Source organism: Tupaia chinensis, unplaced genomic scaffold, assembly GCF_000334495.1.
Source record: "Tupaia chinensis unplaced genomic scaffold, TupChi_1.0 Scaffold144016_1, whole genome shotgun sequence".
NCBI lineage: Eukaryota > Metazoa > Chordata > Mammalia > Scandentia > Tupaiidae > Tupaia > Tupaia belangeri.
In genome coordinates this window covers 389,624-403,921 of record NW_006203868.1, presented here as the reverse complement: position 1 = coordinate 403,921, position 14,298 = coordinate 389,624, and the positions used below count along the sequence as shown (strand labels likewise).

At 40.4% G+C, this 14,298-nt stretch overlaps 1 protein-coding gene across 5 annotated transcripts in view; it reads left to right on the top strand.

The window, feature by feature from the left end:
- The first annotated feature begins 157 nt into the window (after positions 1–157).
- Positions 158–14,298, top strand: part of TLCD4 (TLC domain containing 4) — a 111,263-nt gene continuing 97,122 nt past the window's right edge. For 2 of the 5 annotated variants that reach the window (XM_006165728.3, XM_006165729.3), the window contains exon 1: positions 8,605–8,843. The gene's annotated coding sequence lies outside the window, so the exon portion shown is untranslated. The other 3 variants (XM_006165726.3, XM_006165727.3, XM_014583063.2) reach the window with 3 other exon arrangements.

The window sequence follows — 14,298 nt, the reverse complement described above, 5'->3', positions numbered from 1 at the left end:
GCGCCGCCCGCGCGGCCGGCGGCCCCAGCAACGGCAGCAGCCACAGCAAGAACGCACACCATGCGAACACGCATGCGCGCTGTGCCCCGGCGCCGCGGAAGGTGGTCAAAGTTTACCACTACGGGCGCCGAGGAGCCTCAAACGCGGAGGATTGCGCCTCCTGCTGGGCGGGGCTTGCCCAACTGGGCGGAGTCAGGCCTGGAGTGAAGTCGGGCTTCGGGGTCCCTGAGACTAGGCTTCCGGACTCGGTGCGACTGCCACGCACACGGAAGACGGCTCTCGGGAAGTTAAGCGCTCGGCAAGTGTGATTTCACTCTTGAAGAGGTCAGGCCGCCTGTGCGTCCTAAAGGTCCCGAGACCCCCAACTTAGGAGGTGTTCGAGCCCTGACTTTGTGAATTCCACCGGAGGCGTTACATTCATCGCTGACTGGTTTTCCTTCTACTTCTTAGTTTGTTAGAGGACGTCTACGCTGGCCCGGAGCGATACAGCGAGAGAGAATGAGAGTGAGAAATCACCCCTCGGGAGGATGGCGACACGGCAATCCCTTCATTCACCTTTTGGGATTTGGGGCCCCAACCCACCACACACCCGGCTTCACTCTGGTTCCTGGCCCAGGATCCAGCCTCCTGGACCTCTGGGCTACTTGCTGTACCTTAACCCCCCCGCCCCCCCCCGGTTTTTTTTCTTTTTTATTTTTTGGAGAGGTTTTTGCTATATGGCACGTGCACTCGCCAGACAGAGAGAGACAAAGAGACAGAAAACGAGAAATCACTCCCCAGGGGGGATGGCCATGCCGCAGCCCCTTCTCTTCCATTCTCCTCTTGGGATCTTGGGAACGTAGAATTTAGGGCCTTCAAACTCCAGTATTTCTGAATACTCACGTTTTTAACTTTCCTAGGCATTTTCACAGATCTCAGACTGTGTGATTGGAGTGATTGAGGCTACTCACCCCAGGTTATGCTATCCTCCCGGGGGAAGTGGAAGCAATTGCTCAGAATACCAGGATATCATAGTTAGTATTCAGCTAATGTTATCACAAAGCATTTCCATTTTGTTCCTCATGGCCTCAGCCAAAATGATGACCTGCTAACTTCTCCAGTGTCAGTTTTGCTTCTTTTTATGTCTATGGAATCCATATTACAACTACATTGGGAAAAAACCCTTCATCCCAAATACAATTTGTCTTAGGTTCCCCATAGATCTGTCAGTTAGATGGGGCAAGTATACAGATGCGAATAGGTCCAGAAAGGTGGAATAATTTGCCCAAGTGGAATAGTCTCAGATGTAGAATTAAAAATTAGAAACCAGAGGGGGACCAGCAGATGGTGTAATGGTTACGTCACTGGACTCCCATATAGACTACTGCAGTTCAAGTCCCGGACCTGGTGATTTAAAACTCACACCGTGTGTGTAAACCCAAACTCCATAGAGGAGATTGGAGGAGAAGGGATTATGGGGTGGTCATCCACCCTGAGGGTGATTTCTTGCTTTCTGTCTCTGGCAAACCTACAAGCCCTATAGCAAAACTTTCTCTAAAAAAAAAAAAAATTGGACATAGGAGTACTATATTATGTATTCCTTTTTCTCTCATTATGTATTCCTTTGAAAGTTGAATTCAGGGGCTTGGGACTGGCAGGCGATGTGGTGGTTAAGGGCACTGGACTCACATGGCCGACCATGGTTCGAGTCCCAGACCTGGCAGTTTTCTCTCTCTCTCTCTGTTCTTCTTTAGTCAAATTAAAATAAGTGAGTGAATAAATAAAGTTAAATAAAATAATTCTTTAAAAAATAAAAGTTAAATTCAGGGCCAGTAGATGATGTGGTGGTTAAGGTGCTGGATTTCCACACGACTGACCATTGTTCCAGTCCCAGACCGGGTGGCTTGAAAATCATGTGATGCATAGGTTCATGATGCCCAAAGTTTAACAAAAGTTAAATTCAAACTTTCCTGATCACACTTATCTGGAGCCTAGAATGGTTTTTTAAAAGTGTAGACCCCCCGGGACCAGCAGTTAGCGTAATGGCTATGTCGCTGGACTCCCATGTAGTCGACCGCAGTTTGAGTCCCGGACCTGGTGTCTTCAACTCACCCCGGGTGTGTGTGTGTGTGCATGCCCAAGATCCCAAGAGGAGAATGGAGGAGAAGGGGTTTCGGCGTAGCCATCTCCCCTGGAGGGTGATTTCTCGCTTTCTGTCTCTGTGTCTCTCTTTGTCTTTCTGGTGCCCTAGAGCAAAAACCCCAAAAAAAAAAAAAAAAAAAAAAAAGTGTAGACTGCCAGAGTCCACTAGGGAGGTACCGAATCTCTGGGTGGTATGTGTGAGATCAGCTTACATAACCAGTGTATTAATTCCTATCAGCTGGCAAGTTTGGGAGACTTTCTAGGTATGTTGCTTTTTGGCTAATAGACCTCACAGCACATTCCATATTCAGTCTTCCATCAAATCCGTTTAACCCTGCATCCTTACAAAAAGGCCACAAGTGCATATTATTCCCCTAGTTAAGGATAAAGAAATAGATTCCAAAAAAGTTAAATAGTTTCTCTAAAGTTCTATGTAGTGTAGAAAATTTATAGTTGTGAACTTAGAAGTTTGTGCCTCGAATTTTGGTGTCATCAGAATCACCTGTACTCACAAGTGCATTGTCAGAAGCCCAAAGATAGGGCCTCCAGTGTAGCGTGGAAAAGAGCTCAAGAATGTTACAAGGATGCCGTTCTCTTTCATCTGCCCACTCTGCCGTTGCCAGCAATGGCTTCACCCTAAGCTTTGCTCCTCTCTTACTTAAAAGAGGCCATTGATGAGCCCAGAAATGACATCCACACAGGATAATCCTCAGAGTCAAAAAAAAAGGTGGTTTTTTTTTTTTGTTTGTTTGTTTGTTTTTTTTCCTTTCCAAGGGCAAGGAATCTTTTCTGGACTATCTCATAGCAGATTTGACTTCCTCTTATTCATTTTGGCCATTTATATTACTTGGCCATGTATAAAAGAAAAGCAGTTCCAAAGTTAGTAAAAGTGGGAGTAGAACTTAACATAAAACTGAGCTGTGGTACAGAGCCATTGGGGGCAGAGTGGATACTGAACACAATCGGCATTCTCTTGGAAAGGAGGAAGTTCATAGGGAGGGCTGTTGGGTAGCCAAACAAAAGGTTATGTGACTAAAATGGCTTTATAAACTGATGGCTGGAATGCAAATGTCAGGTATATAATAGTTATACAGCTCTAGGCCCCAAACTAGGATTACAGAAAATGTAATAGTTAAAGGACATTCTTGTATTTTCTATTATCTGATCCTCTCACTACTGTAATTACCTATAACTGTAAGAAAAATCAGTTTGATCATATTTGGGTATGCAGCTATAATGAATGGGGGCACTTGAGAAAATCAAAGAGGGTGGAGAAGCAGACGCTGGAGTTATTGGTAGAGTAATTCAGAATAAAGGTGAGGGTCAGACTGTTAAATTTTCCAGTTAAGGAAGTTAAGGACTGCAGGGAAGGGCTCGGTGGCAGGCAGGGACCAGAACAAAGTTAAGAATTCCTAAACAAATATGTCTATTGGGTAATCTGAGTCTTGGGCTATGACAGAGAAAGTGTAGATAATCAGAAGTCAAATTGTATTAATCAGGGGTTGGCAGCTGGCATGGTGGTTAAGGGTGCTGGATACCCACATGGCCAACCACAGTTGTAGTCTTGGAACTGGTGGCTTGCTTTCTCACTTTCTCTCTCTCTCTGTGTCCCTGTCTAGTCAAATTAAAATAAATCAATAAAGTTAAATAAAATCTTTAAAAAATTTATTAATCAGAAAAGTTAAGGCCAAGTGAGAAGCAGCAGCTATTGATATTTCTTTGGGGGGGGCCAGTAGGTGGCATAGTGGTTAAGATGTGGGACTCCCACATGACTGACCACAGTTCAAATCCCTGGGCCTGGTGGGTTGCTTTCTCACCTTCTTTCTCTCTCTCTCAGTCTCTTTGTCTCTCTCTGGTGAGCATACATGCCCTATAGCAAATCAAAAATAATAACAAAAATAAACAAATTTTTTGGTCAGAAGTTTTACCATAGGGTGTGCACTCACCAGAGAGACAGAGAGAGATAGAGACAGAAAGCAAGAAATCACTCCCCAGGGAGGATGGTCATCCTACAATCCCTTCTCTTCCATTCTCCTCTTGGGATTGTGGGCACACATACATATATGCCCGGCATGAGTTGTAAGTCACTGGATCCAGGACTTGAACCGTGATCAGCTATGTGGGAGTCCAGCAACATTACCATTATGTCATCTGCTGGGCCCAATTATTATTATTATTTTTTAATTTCTCTTGGGACCATGAGTTATACTGACAATGCAGATAACAGATTCCTAGAGGTAAGCTATCTTGCTATGAAAAGCATGAAAAAGATATGAATAGCTGACAAAATAAACAATTACATGCAGCCCATAGCCAATCTTAAGTAAATTCTGCCCTAGAATGTGATTTTTATTATATTTTAAAATCTATTTTCTAACATTTCTATGACAAATATCTATTATTCATGCATATTTTAAAAGTGTTTTTACAAGTTCAGATTATTTTGCACTACTCCATAGGATTGTAATTGTTATTTTTTTCCATACAATAATGAGTATATGCTATGTAGCAGACACAGTTTTAGGAGCAAAGGTTGTCAAATAAGTAGGACATAAGTAGCCCAGACCAGAACCTTAGACCAGTGAGGTGACAGTGGAAGTACAAGAAGGCAGATTTGAGACACTTTTTATGGTTAGATTCAATAAAAGTTGTTGATGGATTGGGAGTGAAGAAAGAAGAGGAATCAAGATGATTTTGTCTTCAAAACTGGTTAGATGGTATCATTTGCTGAGAACAGATGAATTGGAGAAGATGAAAATGAAATATTCTGTTTTGGAGTTTATTTTAAGTAGCTAGTTTAGCAGTCAAGAGTTTATGTCAAGCAGGCAGTTTTATGTGCAGACTTAAAGCTTAAGTCAGATCTAGAGGTCTAAGTTTAGAGTTCATTAACATACACATTGTATTTAAAGCATGGGGCTGGGTGAGAGCACCTAAGGAGGAAGTTTGGATTAGTCTTGCTCAATAGAACTGTCTGCAATGATAGAAATAGTTTATATCTGTGTTATTTACAGTCTGCATATGCCTACTGAACACTTGAAAGATGGCTAGTATGATTGAGAAACTGAATTTTACCTTTATTTCATTTAAATTATTTTGAATTTAAATGGACATATGGCTAATGAGTACTGTGTTGGACAGTCCAGGATAGTTGAGAGTCTGGGTCACTAACAAGTAAACATCTAGTAGAGGAGACTGGACAATGAAAAAGATGGAGAAGGGAAAGTCAGGGAGATAAGAGGAAAATCAGGAAAGAATGATATCCATAAAAACTAATGAAGGTGGAGCCAGCAGGTGGCATGGTGGTTAAGGGCCTGAACTCCTACATAGCCAAGGATGGTTCAAGTCCTGGACTGGCGCACCTATATGCATTCTCAAAATCTCTAGAGAAGAATGAATTGTGGTGTGGCCATCTCTCTGGGGGATGATTTCTTACTTTTCCTCTCTCTATCTCTCTGGGAAGTGTACACGCCCTATGGCAAAACCCTAAAAAATAAATAAAAAAATAGAAAAACACTTACAAAGAAAACTGTTTCAAGAATGAGCATGCAAGTCAGCTATGTCATATATGCTGCTGACCAGTGGAATCAGATGACTAGGGAACAAGTTTGTCACTGGAAATCTTTACCACAGCATTGTATGGCATGGTAGTGATAGAAGGCAGATGGATATGAACAGAAGAGAGAATAGGAAATAAAAGCAGACAGGGCCAGCCCCATAGCCCAGCAGTTAAGTAAGCCAGATTTCACATGGCTTAACGTGGTTTGAATCTCCGTCTGACAGCTTGAGAATGTGCTGGGTATGCATGTGTGTGTATGCTCCAGATCCCAGCAGGATGGAGAAATAGAAGAAATGGAATTGTGGTATGCACAATTGTAGGGTGCTTTTTCCACTCCATCTTTCTCTGGCAAGTACACAAGTTCTCTGACAATTAAAAAAAAGGGAAAGAAAAGAAAAGCAGACAGACTCTGTAGACAATCATTTCAAGCTGTTTTCTTTGAAAAGGATAGAATAAATTGAGTGGGAGATAGGGGAGATTTTGTAATCATGCAAACCCTTTTTTTTCTTTTTTTTTACAATGGGAGTTGCTTGGTTGATGTTAAAAAGATCCAATAGAGGACAATGATATAGGATGGAAGGAGAATGTTGATGTTAAAAAGGTTCAGTAGTGAAAATTGGCACAGGATGGAAGGAGAATGAAAAGAGGAATACATTTCTAAAAACAATGAAAGGAGTTGGAATATAAAGCATGAACGGAGAGGTTGGACTTTGATAGGAGGAGTGACCCTTATTCCCTGGTAGCAGGATGGATGCAGGTAAGAGGATGAAGATACAGGAAAGTTTCTAGAAGAGTGTAAGGCTGTAGAATTGGTTAAAAATAGAAAAGAGTATGAAGACTGGAAGTATAGAGTATGGGAGAAAGTATGAAATAATCATCTTGAAGAACAATCAGCACACTCGCCAGCACCAGTGCAGGATTTCTGAGCAGATTAAAATGCCCATTTGAAGCCTGTCATAACAAATACACAGAGAAACCAGTCAGCATAATTTTATGTGTCACTTCCTCACACACACACACACACAGGAAAAGGCTTTAACTAAAGTTAGATTAAGTTTTTGTTTTTAATTACTTAGAGGGTGTGTGTACTCACCAGAGAGAGATGGAGAGAGAAGTGAGAAAGCACGCCCGGTGTGGGAATGAAAATGCTGCAATTCCCTTGCCTCCATTTCTCCTTTCAGATGTTGAGCGTGTACACACACTTGCCTAGCAGCCTAACTGCCATGCCACCAAGTGGCCCAAGAGTTAGATTTTTGACAAGTAAAAACAAAAAGAAGATTCTTTTCAAGTTGGGTTTGTGGAATTCCTGTGGACATAATGAAAAGTAAAGGCAAGAGAGTGAAGGTAGGAGATGGATGAACAGTGGAAGAGTGGTAGGATCAGTGGATTAGAGGCTTTAAGAAGGTTGAAAAATTGTAATGAAAGAACTAGAATAAGTGAGCTATAGAGATAAGAGGTGATGGCCAGAGAATGGAATGCTTGAAGTCAATATTGTGTTGTTGCTGGTGATAGTATTTAGGGTATGATTATGGGAATGAATGATAAAGATCACAGGAGACCACTACATGGAGGCTGAAGTCACTGAGGGGTAGAAAGGAAGATAATGAGCTAGGAGTTGAAGTTTTTGTTTTGTTTTTTTGAGAGATTTTTACTATAGGGTGCGTGCACACGCCAGACAGACAGAGAGAGACATTACAGAGACAGAAAGCGAGAAATCACCCCCCAGAGGGGATGGTCACACCACAATCCCTTCTCCATTCTCCTCTCAGGATCTTGGGCACACACGCACACGCGCCTGGCGTGAGTTTTAAGCCACCGGGTCCAGGACGCGAACCGCGGTCGACTATGTGGGATTCCAACAACATAGCCATTACGCTAACTGCTGGTTCCCAGGAGTTGAAGTTTTAAAAGACTTAAGAGATTAGAAGAAGATAACAATCAGAAAGAGCATTGGGTATTACTGCATGTCTTCCATTTGTTTCTCTAGTCTCTGTGCTTCTCTAGGCCACTAAGTGCCATGTTAGCCGAAACCTATGGACTAAATCAATAGGTTTTCTTGCCCTTTGGTTCTGGTTGGGTTTAACCAACAAAGATCTTCAGAAGATCTGACAAAGGGAAGACTACACCCTTGAACTAATGGTCTCTACTCTTTTCATAGCCTTTTATCTGTCTCTTCTTCTGAGTTTCTACACTTTTCTTGTGTTCCTTCAGGCTTAGGAGCAGTACCAACTCCATTGTTACTAGCCCTGAGTTACTGCCTATCCTTTGTGCTTTCACCACCTCATTCACACCTTTGTATTAGTCACCTTTAAAAATCATCCTCAGGGTGCCAGCAGGTGGCATGGTGGTTGGGGTGCTGGAGTCCCACATAGCCGACTGTGGTTTGAGTCCTGGACTTGGCAGCTTGCTTTCTCACTTTCCCTCTCTCTCTCTCTCTCTCTGTCTCCCTTACTCTGGTCAAATTTAAATGAATGAATGAATGAATGAATGAATAAATAAATAGATAAATGCAAATAAAATAATTACTTAAAAGAAAAAAACATCCTCAGATTAATAATATGAGTATGCCATCTATATCTAGAGACACTGATTGATACAGGGTGTTATAGCCATTTGACAAAAACCTCAAAGGAACTGGGTTTTTGAAAGAGGAGAAATGGTTTGGAAGCAGCAAAGGGAGCAAGAGGGATGTCTTCCCCATATCCTGTGGGGGGTGTGAGAAAAAAAATGGACTCTATGTCAGAGACATACTATAGTGAGGAAATATAGGAGAGTAAGTCTTCAGTTTAAGCAGGAAAGTGGGGAAGACGTTCAAAGAGACTAATTTTAGTCCATTTCTGCTAGTATCTATTCCAGGCTGTACAGTAGGCTAGGCGCTGGGGTTCAGTGGTAAGGTTAACACCCAAGCAGTGACTTAACAATGACCTTGACTGTGTGAACCACATGCCTCTTGACAAGGTTCTTAGGCAAAAGCCACCCAATCCATTCTCTCATGGGCTGCCTAAGAGTGTGAGCTATTAGAAATCTTGTCAGCTAGCTCTCTTTCCCACCAGAATTCAACTGTCTTCAGTCCTGATAAGGATAGAAGTATGGATAAGGAAGATTGAAGCTTTTCTGCAGGAACCAGGAAACCATTTTCATCAGCATTATGCTTTCCCATGTCAAGGTAGGATAAAGCGGGAAGGGAGTTTTTATTCTGGTCAGAGACAGAACTGGGGCCATGTGACCACCAGGACTGATTATCATAAAGATCTTATGGAAGGTTGGGCGGATGAGTAACAGAAGTTGTCACAGCATGACTCAAATAATCTTTATAGCCCAAACTATTTTTTCCTTGTCAAATATGCTAATATTTATTTAAGTCTCAACCTTTGCCTGGATGAAACCATTACCTAGGACTCCTTGAATGCTAACCCTTTACGACTAAGACAGCTATTTAATATTTACAATAATTGGCTTTTATTACATGCATACCATGTCAGGTACTCATGGATTAACTCTTATAATAACCCCATGTGCTAGATACTATTATGATCCTCATTTGTAAAAGGACATTAAGTTACAGTGAGACATGTCATTTGTTCACAAAGCCAGAAATGAGTAGAGTTAAAATTCAATCTTGGTTAATGTGACTCTATAGTCAGCAGTTTTTATCTTCTACATTTTCATTAAAACTTCTGTTCCTTTTTTTTTTTTTTTTGGAGAGGTTTTTGCTATAGGGCGCGTACGCTCGCCAGAGAGACAGAGAGACAGAAAGCAGGAAATCACCCCCCAGGGGGGATGGCCATGCCACAATCCCTTCTCCTCCATTCTCCTTTCAGGATCTTGGGCACGCACGCACACACGCCCGGCATGAGGGTAAGCCACTGGGTCCGGGACGCGAACCGCGGTCGACTACGTGGGAGTCCAGTGACATAGTCATTACGCTAACAGCTGGTCCCCAAAACTTCTGTACCTTTATATCAACTTCTGTGCTATGTATTAAATAATCAGAAAAGAAATATTGATGTTATTTACTATTTCTTATTTATAAAAATTAAGAGAAGGGTTTTTTAAAAGTGCCTTTAATCCAATCAAGAATTGTTTTTGCCTTTTCTACTTTTTTCTCCAACTGCATTAAAAAAAAAGATTTAAAAAAGATATAATGGAATCGGCTGGTGGCGTGGTGGATAAGGCACTGGACACTCCCACATATCTGACCACGGTTTGAGTCCCGGACCTGGTGATTTGCTTTCTCACTTTCCTTCTCTCTCTCTGGTCAACTTAAAATACATGAATGAATGGATAAAATTAAATAGTTTTTTTAAAAGATACTATATATATGGGATCTTCAGAAAGTTTATGTAAAATGTGTATTAGGAAAAAACTATACATGAATTTCAAAAATATTTTTGCACCAAAATAAAATCATATTTTAATTCCATTTTTCCATAAACATTTTAAAAGTCCCCATGTATGTAGTACATTCCTGTGTTGCTTAATGCCAGGGATATATTCTGAGAGTATCATTAGGTGATTTTGTCATTATGTGAATTTCAAACAGGTGGTATAGCCTACTACACATCTAAACTATATATTGACAGTATAGCCTGTATGAGACTACTGTCATACATGCAGTCTATCATTGACAGAAATATTGGACATGATTGCACATACACACTTAAACACATATGCATAAACTCCTGATTCAAGCCTTGTTCATGATGAATTTACAGTGGAATTAATAAGATACCTTTTTTTTTAGGGTTTTTGCCACAGGGCTTGTGTGCTCACCAGAGAGAGACAGAGACAGACGATGAGAAGGAAAGTGAGAAATCACTCCCTGTGAGGGATGGCGATGCTACAATCCCTTCTCCTCCATTCTCTTCCTGAGATTTTTTGGACACACGTGCACATGTACCAGCATGATTTTCAAGACCTGGATCACAAACCGTGGTTGGCATATGGGAGTATAGCACCTTAGCCAGTATCCCACCTGCTGTCCCCAAGATACCATAGTTTTATCCTCTCTTTTCTCAACTTATGTCTGTTTATCTCAGAGACCTCTTTTCAGGTATGTTTATAAATCAGTTACTCTAACCCTGTATACTCAGAATGCCTTCTTGGTTACAAATTTAAAAAGACATTACAATCTTACTTAAAAATACATTCCAAGAATATTATGGAAAATATTATACCACATTATATTATATATTAATGGCAACCACAACAATGATAATTCCTTTAACTTTCTTTTTTTCTATTTTTTGAAGAGGTTTTTGCTATAGGGCATGTGTGCTCGCCAGAAAGACAGAGAGAGACAGAAAGCGAGAAATCACTCTCGGGGGTATGGCCAGGCCGCAATCCCTTCTCCTCCATTCTCTTAGGATCCTGGGCCTGCATGCACACGTGCCCAGCATGAGTTTAAGCCACCCGATCCAGGACTCACAATTGACTACATGGGAGTCCAGTAACATAGCCATTACTCTAACTTCTGGTCCCAGCTCCTTTAAACTTTCAAAGTTATCATATTTTTGGTTTTTGACCTATAAATAAAATAAAATTACATTTCTGTACTAAAAACTGCTTGTCTTTGAAATCCATTGGATTTAGTTTCTCTTCTTTCCAATCCTCCCTCCCCACAAAGCTCTACCTAGCATCTTCATTGATTCCTTTTTTCTTCTCCATCGTGTACATTGCCCTTTTGCTCTGTTTTCTTAAATTCTTTTCCACTGCCATAGAGCTTTTTGTCTGCAATAGGAACACACAAATTATAGGGCCAGCCTGTGGCATGGTGGTTCCTACATGACTGACTACTGATCTCAGTTCTGGATCTGGGGGCTTGAGAAACATGTCAACCGCATGTGTATGAGTGCCCAAAACCCCAGAGGAAGAAGAAATGGAGGAGAAAGTATTGCCACGTAGCCATCCTCCATGAAGAGTGCATTCACACTCTCATTGTCTGTCAGTGAGCACATATGCCTTCTGACAAAATTTTAGAAAAAAGAAGCACGCAAATTGTGTCTTCATTCTTATCTGATCTTTCATTGCTCCTTAATTGTATATGAAGAAAAAGCATAGAAAACCTCCTGTAAAATTTATATACATAATAATATATGCTGTCTACCTTTTAGTAACCCTTCTCACAACCATCCTATGGACTTAAGTACTGCTATTATCCCCATTTTGTAGTTGAGCAAATGGAGGCTTTGCTAGACTTAATCTGCACTGCTAGTTCTTTGATTTGACTTCCTGTGGATGTACTGTGATCATCTAGTTGGTTCAGGAATATAGTGCTATTACTTAGGGAACCTTCTTAAAACAAGACATTTTACAGTAAGAAGGGGATAAGAAAAATGAAGTTTACAGTCATGCTACTTAAAACAGTGTTATTTTCTCCTAAAAGTTTTGTGTAAATAATCAATGAATATAGTTTCCAGCAGTAGATAGTTCTTGCTGTGCCTTTTAACCCAGTTTCTTCTCGACATCTTCATGACTATTTAATATCCTGTTCAGTTTTCATCAATGTTAGGTGTCCTATTCATTGTGAGCCCTACTCAGTTTGTTAGAAAATTGACTTGTTAATGTACTAATAAACTTTTTTGATATTTCAGAAAACTTAGTTATTCCCCAAACTTAAGATTCCCATCTTCTTCATACCAGTACTTCTATGGGCTTTTTGTCAATTGCATTTGTTTTGGAAAAGGCAAAAAAAATAACATAAATGAACCTGAAAAAGTCTTAGCACTTTGTAACATGCAGTGGACATTTGCCTATGAAAGCGTGGGCCAACTGTATCTTAGAAATTTAAAAGAAATGTTGAAGACACCTTCATGGCTCCTGAGAACTAGCGATTTCAGGGAAAAAAGAAATGAAAATTTTCTACTGATAATTCAGCCTCTAGCCCACAACTCTAGTGGTACGAGCTCTCTCACGCCTTCTCTCTGCCTCTGCCTCTGCCTCTCTCTACCTCTGTCTCTGTCTTCTCATTTTTTTTTTTCTGTAATTTTTCCTTTTAAAAAATTTTTAAGGTGAAGCATTTTCTGGGCTTTCAGCCCCTCCTCTCCCTTTATCTTGTTAATAATCCCCTCTCCTCCCAACTCAGGGAGAGGCAAGGGAGCAGGCCTCAGAAGACACCTTCATGGCTTCTGAGAACTAGTGATATTGTGTGGTGCACTTGCACGCTGTGTGGTTTTCTAATTTTTGCTTTTTTAAAAAAATAGATAATTTTTAAAGTTTTTTTTGAATTTTTTAATTCTCTTTTTTTCCATTTCTTGGTTGTTTTTGTTGCTGTTGTCTCTCTCTCTCTCCTTCCTTTTCTGCATGCTCCTGGATGCTCAGATTGAACTTTAAGTTTGGGAAGAAACACACTTTCCATCAGATAACTAGAAATCACTGCAGGACCACAGGAAATATGGGAAAGCAAGAAAATACCCCTCCTCCAAGGGAAAAGAATAACTCCTCTTCATCCACAGACAGTTCAATGGAAATCATGGAAATGTCTGATAAAGAATTCAGAACATTCATAATGGCAAAGCTAACAGAGATGGAAGAGAAGAGAGACAATGAAGTGTAGAAGAATAAGGAGAAAGGAGCTGGTAAGTTCTGGGAGGTGAGGAAATTCTTGCAAGATCTAAAAGAGGAATTATACACTTTATAAAATAATCAAATGGAACTGTTAGAGATGAAGACTATAATACAGGAAGTAAAAATCTCTTTTGAAATTATTAAAAGCATATTAAATCATACAGAAAATAGAATCTCAGATGTAGAAGAGAAAATTGCTGGCCTAGAAAAGTCCACTGCGGAGACCGAGAAAATTACCCAAAAATTTGAGAATAATATACAAGAAATACTCGATACCATCAAACGTGCAAACATCCGGATAATTGTCATCCCAGAAGGTGAAGAGACTAATAAGGGTACTGATAATCTATTTCATGACATCCTGCAAGAAAACTTTCCAAACCTAGAGAGTCACTCAAAGATCGAGTCCCAAGAAATACAAAGGTCCCCATATATAATCAACCCAATAAGATCTTCTCCAAGACACATTATAGACAGACTGACCAAAATCATAGACAAAGACAAGATACTAAAAATTGCAAGAAACGTCAAGTTACCTGCAAAGGATATCCCATCAGACTAATAGCAGACCTCTCATTGGAAACAATGCAAGCAAGGACAGAATGGGAAAATATATTAAAAGTGCTAAGAGAAAAGCAATTTCAGCTAAGAATACTGTACCCAGCAAGACTATCTTTCATGTGGGAAGAAAAGACAAGAACATTCTCAGATAAACAAAACCTGAAAGGATTTACCAGCACCAGACCAGATTTCCAAGAAGTCCTCAAGGGAGTTCTATGTCAAGAAAATTAAATGTAGTCACACAGAAATAAGAGTTTGAAAACTAAGAAAATGGCCAACTTAATCATAAGGACAAGTCTGGAGATGAATATTATATCCCAGAATTCAATTGGGGAGATCGAACCACAACAGAAGATAGATTAAGTACATGAGACTGAACTGAAATAGCATTCTGTGACTTTTGACTAAAATATTGCTGCTTCTCTTCTAGGCTTTGTTGTCCAATTTTAAGAGTTTTTATCCCGTCTTGAGCTGTCAATAGGTTCATGTACCTA